Source organism: Octopus sinensis, linkage group LG15, assembly GCF_006345805.1.
Source record: "Octopus sinensis linkage group LG15, ASM634580v1, whole genome shotgun sequence".
Lineage (NCBI taxonomy): Eukaryota > Metazoa > Mollusca > Cephalopoda > Octopoda > Octopodidae > Octopus > Octopus sinensis.
In genome coordinates, this window is record NC_043011.1 from 33,120,619 (window position 1) to 33,126,712 (window position 6,094).

The 6,094-nt window shown below is 41.8% G+C and overlaps 1 non-coding gene across 1 annotated transcript; it reads right to left on the reverse strand.

Moving 5' to 3' along the window:
* Window positions 1–5,396: 5,396 nt before the first annotated feature.
* On the reverse strand, window positions 5,397–5,560 carry LOC115220030. The gene has a single exon (XR_003882419.1). It is a non-coding gene; the product is annotated as a U1 spliceosomal RNA (small nuclear RNA).
* Window positions 5,561–6,094: the final 534 nt, after the last annotated feature.

A 6,094-nucleotide genomic window follows, 5' to 3' on the forward strand; every position in this document is an offset into this window, starting at 1 on the left:
TAGAAAGTGGAGATTGTCGTGGATGGTCCTTCCAGGGATGGCGCAAGTTTGCGCCTCGCCAACAAGTTCACCCACGACCCTCGCCAACCTTTTTGCTAAGACCTTGGCCAAGATCTTCAACTCTGCGTTAAGCAGAGTGATAGGCCGGAAATTATCAATTAAATCCCCCTTGTTTGGGTCCTTTCTTAACAACGCTACCACCCCTCGGCTCACAGACTTAGGAATTCTCCCGTTCTGCTGCCAGTTGGTGTACACGCATGCAAGTAGGTGCCCAAACAAGTCTGGCATGCTACTATAGAGTTCGTAAGGCAGACCATCGAATCCCGGCGATTTGTCCCCGCCGCATTCTGCCAACATATCCTCGACTTCTTTGGCTGTGATCGGCGCCCCACAAGATTCCGCGTCCGGCCCCGATAGACGCGGCGAACCGGCTAGGAAGTCTGCTAGCTTCTCCCCGCGCTCCAGCTCGCCGCTCCTCCCGAATAGCTGGGCGAAATGATCATGAAACACCTTGCACATCTCCTCGGGTTCGTTTACTAATCGACCATTTGGGCCCGTCAAGGATCGAATGGTTGAGTTGTTGCCACGCTGGCCCTCTACCACCCGGGCCCATCCGGCTGCGTTGATCCCTTCCTGTCTCATTGCACGGATCTTAGCCCTAATAATGCACCCTTCATGTTTAGCTTGGAGATGTTGGTCTAGTGCTAACCTCGCCGCTAACACTTTCGATGCACAGCCTGACCTCATTGCCTCCTCTATAGCCTTAACTAGTTCCTTTTCTACTTTGTTTTCTAGCACTAGCTAGTTCTTTGCTAAACCTAATTGACTCAAATTTGATGGCTCTTTTCAGGGCGTACCACCATTTATTGTTGATAATGGATCCGGTTAACGCCCTCATTACTAATTGTTTAATCCGATTCCTGTAGGCTTCACAGTCCAATAGTGACTTGTTTAGCTTCCAGTAGCCGGTACCTCGTCTACACATGCTATCTATGTCGAGCGTACAGGTCACTAATTTGTGATCGCTGTAGCTGACGATATGGTGTTGTGGACAGCTAAGTATTTTCTTATCTTTCCTTCTAGTTATGATTTTATCGATATAAGATCTGGACGATCCGTCGTTTCTTGCCCAGGTCCACTCTGGAATGTCTGGATGGTCCAGTCTGAATCTATCTGCCAATTCGAAACGACTTAGCATATTGTTGAGGTGAGGTAATCCCCTCGTATTCTTTCTTGAGCCAACATAATCTACGCTTGCATCGCAAATTATGTTGAAGTCACCTAGCAATACTAACGTGTTCGACGTGCCAAGAAAATTCTCTAGGCTTTTGAAGTACTCTTTCTACCCGGCTTTTCCTTCGCAGGGAGCATAGACAGCGACCAGCCTGAACGCTTTACCACTGCTGTGCGTCTTATCCAAAACGACCAGCCTGCCTTTCGGATCTATAAAGACAGTTCTAATCTCTAGATCCAGGTTTTTCCTGACCAGTCCTCCGCCCCCTCCAGGTCGACAGGGAAAAACGTATTTCTCGTAGCCGTTTAGAAGGGGCGAAAAAGCCTGCAGCCCACTCAGTCTGGATTCGGTAATTACCACTACATCCAAACAATGCGACCTAAGGTCGTTAAGGCGGTAGCCTTGCTTCCAATACGACCCCAGGCCGCGAATATTTATACAACCGAGTTTAAACGAGAATGTGAAAAATTAGTCGAATGTTTAAAACTTACTGTTTTAACGGAAGAGAGAGTGTAGTTTCACCCTCCTCTTTTCTGTCTGTGAGTGTTGTGTTTTGCGAGGTCAGTTTTTTTGCGAATTGCTTGTACAGATGGCTTGAAAAGTTCATCTGTAACGGCCTACATCCTCCGCAAAAGATTTTTTAATTTCAAAATAATCCTCGTTATCTATCGTATAAAATTCTACATTTTCGGATATAATACTATTTATATCTGTTGCGATATATTTTTTCGCCGATTTCAGTAAATTAATTTTTTCCCTTAATGGGTTCTTTTTATTTATCGCCGTGAAGGTGTTTCTTTTTTTTTTTGTTAGGTGATTGTGGAGGGGGCTGTGTGTGTGTGTTTGTGGGTGTGTGTGTGCTTGTAGAAGCGTGGGTGTCTGTAGGTGTGTGCGTGCTTGTGGTAGGTGTGTGAGTGTTTGTGTGTGCTTTTTCCAGTGTGTGTGTTTTTTTGGCTACGTGTGTGTTTGCGACTGTATTTGTGGGTGTGGGTGTGCTTGTCTGTGTATCCGAAGAGGGTGGATTTTTCCGTTTCCGTCTTCTTTTTGAAGCTTCCACGTTGACCCACTCCTGGATGTTGTTGTCATCGTTGTTTTCTCCCGTTGTCGGCTGAATTTCGGCAATTGGGGTGCGCGACGTGGCTGCTATTTCTAGCGGTGTGGTCGTTGTCTTCGGCGTCGTGCTTGCCTCTGCAGTATTTTCTTTCGCTGTCTTCTTGCAGCTCGACCGTATGTGGCCTTTCTCGCCACATTTATAGCATCTCGGTTTTCTTCCCTCGACTATTACCATCAAGGTGGTATCTCCAATGGTGAGGGAGCTTGGCAATTTTTCCAAGTCCGAGGGGTTCGCTTGGATCACAAGCTCTAAGTCCTGTCCATACCAGGTTGTGGGGCGGTATCTTTTAGACTGAAGAATGGCAATTTCTTCCTCTTTGCCTAAGAGAATCGCTGCTGTTATAAAATCCACCTCGATTTCGGGCGGAATGTCCGTAACCGTTATTCTACTAGTTCTCATTCCTAAATAAAATGGTAAAAGAACTACCTCTTCCGACTTCAACGTTCTTGTTGAATGTTCCCTAGCTATTTCTTCGCTAGGGAAACGCACCTCTACCGTGCCGAAGCGACTACCCCTTGTTATATAACTTGTCTGTTGCCATATCGGCCTCAAACATTTTTCAATGGCTTCTCTCTGTACGAAGTCAATTTTCTTATTTTTGACATTATAAGTCTTGTATATTACAGTTTTTCTCTCCGTCGCGTAAATTAATTCACTGGGAGGGAACAACTTCACATTATCACCTTTTTTTAATAAAGTTTGGTACTTCTTTAATCCTTCTTTGTTAATAACGATGTTTTCACAGGGGCGAGTTGCTGCACTCGCAAAATTTATTTTTGCCTTTTCTTGTCGTTTACTAGCTTCGCCAGACATATTGTCGTCTGCTTTTGTAACGCTCGCGTGAGACGTCTCTTTACTTCTACCTTCCTCCTCCCGCATTTTCGCCTTCATGCCTTCAAACAAATTTTCAACGTTTTCCTCCGACTCGGAGGAGACTGGTTGCAAATTCATGTCTTTTTCGTCACTTCCCCCTTGAAACAAGGGGGAAAAAACAGCAGAACTCTGCTGCAATAGCAGAAAAGAAGTGGCCTCGACGACCAAAACAGCAAATTTTCAAACTTTTCAGCACAAAAACAATCTTTCACTGCGGAGCAAAGAATAACACGACCGATCAGGAGAGAGAGAGAGAGAGAGAGAGAGAGAGAGAGAGAGAGAGAGAGAGAGAGAGAGAGAGAGAGAGAGAGAGAGAGAGAGAGAGAGAGAGAGAGAGAGCAACCTCAAAATGATCACTGGACATGCTAGAAATAACAGCCAAATCTGGCGTATTATAAAAATAAATCAAGTATTTGACAATAATAGTCCAATATAAGAAAAATATGAAGATTTCGATTCTGAAAAATAATTTTTCCCAAATTTCAATTTTAAAAAAAAAAAATATTATTTCGTCTCCGACATTCACCCGTCTGCCAGAAGTAAGGAATGTCTCAGTACAGTTGTTCTTATTCTTTTCCCAACCGCCAACCATTCCAGTAACCTGAAATTGCATAAGAATCTGTGAAAAGCTTACATTCATAGAAATATTAGAGAATATTTTTTCTACCGCTCTTTACTGATCGATGAATGGACGAAACATCCATGTAACTCTGCTTTCTTCGCCCCATACTGGCTAAATGAATGGGTTATTTATTATTAGTACTCTAGTTTACATTGGAAATAGCGAGGAATTAAAACGATAAGTAACAAGTCTCAAAAAAGGCTTATCAGTCCGCCTCATGATTCCAGCAGACAAAATGGGAAGGCCGTTGACCCAGTGGGGCGGGGGTGTAGGCGATGCACTGGAACAGCCACTTTGACTAATGGGGCTCGCACATGCGGATTGCTATCTCAGCCCCAAGAGTATGTGAACCGGTATGTGGTCTGGAGGCTGAGAACGCCGGAAGTCTCCGGCGATCTTTCGTCTCTAGTAGACCTTTCCGTCGATTTCCGTAAAAAATTTTTTTTTTTTTTTACATATGGGCTTGCGGGAACTTTTGAAGTAATGAGAGCGAAAGAGACTAAGAGAAAGCGATTGTATGACGAGGGAAGTTCTTTTGAAGTTACCGTGCATGGCAAGCATTGATATACATGTGTGTTTGATGGGGTGTGGGAGACAGAAAGTATGTTGTGTAAGTGAAGTGCTTCACACACACACACACACACATGTACATCAATGCTCCCATGCACGGTAACTTCATAAGTCATACAATCGCTTTCTCTTAGTCTCTTTCGCTCTCATTATTTCAAAAGTTCCCGCAAGCCCATATGTGAAAAAAAAATTTTTTACAGAAATCGACGGAAAGGTCTACTAGAGACGAAAGATCGCCAAAGAAGGCAAAAATTTTAAAATTCAACGGAAATTACCGAACACTTTCATTATCCCTATACCTCAATATAGTGCAATAGTTATTTATAAGCGCAGGCGTGGTTGTATGCTTACGTGTCTTGCTTTTCATTCACGTGGTATTAGGTTCAGTTCCAGTGCGTGCCACCTTGGGCATGTGTCTTCTGTCATAGTCCTTGCATGCCCAAATAACTGAACGAGTTTAAAAACTTTCAGAATATTAATGTTGTGCGATGGTATGGAGGATATTCTGAAAACCAGGACAGCAGACGTGTTGAGCACACATCCACTATCATTTAAAAATATATATTTCAGCGCTCTCTGGGTTTAAGTACATTTATCTGCAGGACTGATAATAAAACATCCTTCAGAAGTTATAAAAATATATTTTATAAGATAATTAATATACCTAATTTCATTTTGAATTAGATATCCTTTCTCTACCCGTTTTTCGGAATGACCACCCCACTCAACCCCCGGTGGTTTTAAACTCGAACGTTTGTTGATTCAACGTAATGACTCGATATGCTAGAAACAACACCCAAATCTCTGAAAACTAATTTAATCCAAAATTTAAATATTTTAAATTCTGTCTCCCTCTATTCAAACGAACCTTCTCCGAAATATTGTCCAGGAAACATGCACGTGAAGAAATTCTGTAGATATATGCATTTATAATTATGCGATGGGAGAAAAGGGATAATTTAGGTTCTGTTATTTGTTATTTTACGGGGTGAGCGCGAACGCAGACCCCACACTTAGAAATAGCGCACCCGAGTCGCCCACATTTGGGGCGATCGCAAAGGTCAACCCAACCGGAGTGCAATGGAAGGGCCTCGCTCTGGGAGAACCACCTTGCTGATCATGGTTTACCCCTGTGCCAGGTAAGTATGATTAGGGAGGTCATCATTATGTTATATATAGTTTTCATTACAAACATTGACTGATTTTATATTAATAACATTTCCTGTTATTTATTTTTGTCCTGTATAAAATTTAAAAAGCTCTAAAATATTTTACTAAACAAATCATTTATTTATTTTTTCTATATTTTTGAAAGCATTTCTTTTTAATTTACTTACATTGTATGTATCTATTAATTAAACGCTATTTAATAGCTGATTCAGTTGTAACCGACGACGTTATTCAAGGGAGGTAATTGAATAATTCTGTGCATTTAGTATCATCTTTATCATAATTTATTTTTGATGATTTTCTCTCCTTTTAAGTATTCGTGTTATTAAAGGTGAAATACTTTACGATGTGCTATATTATTTTCCTGATCAAAGAACATACTTTTGTCTTGAATATGTATTTTAGCGTACCGAGTTCGCAATCTCATTTTGATTGTCTTTTAATTCATTATCACACTTCTCTTAATTTACTCGCAAAATTATGGTGAAGGAACCATACACAGTCTCATTTT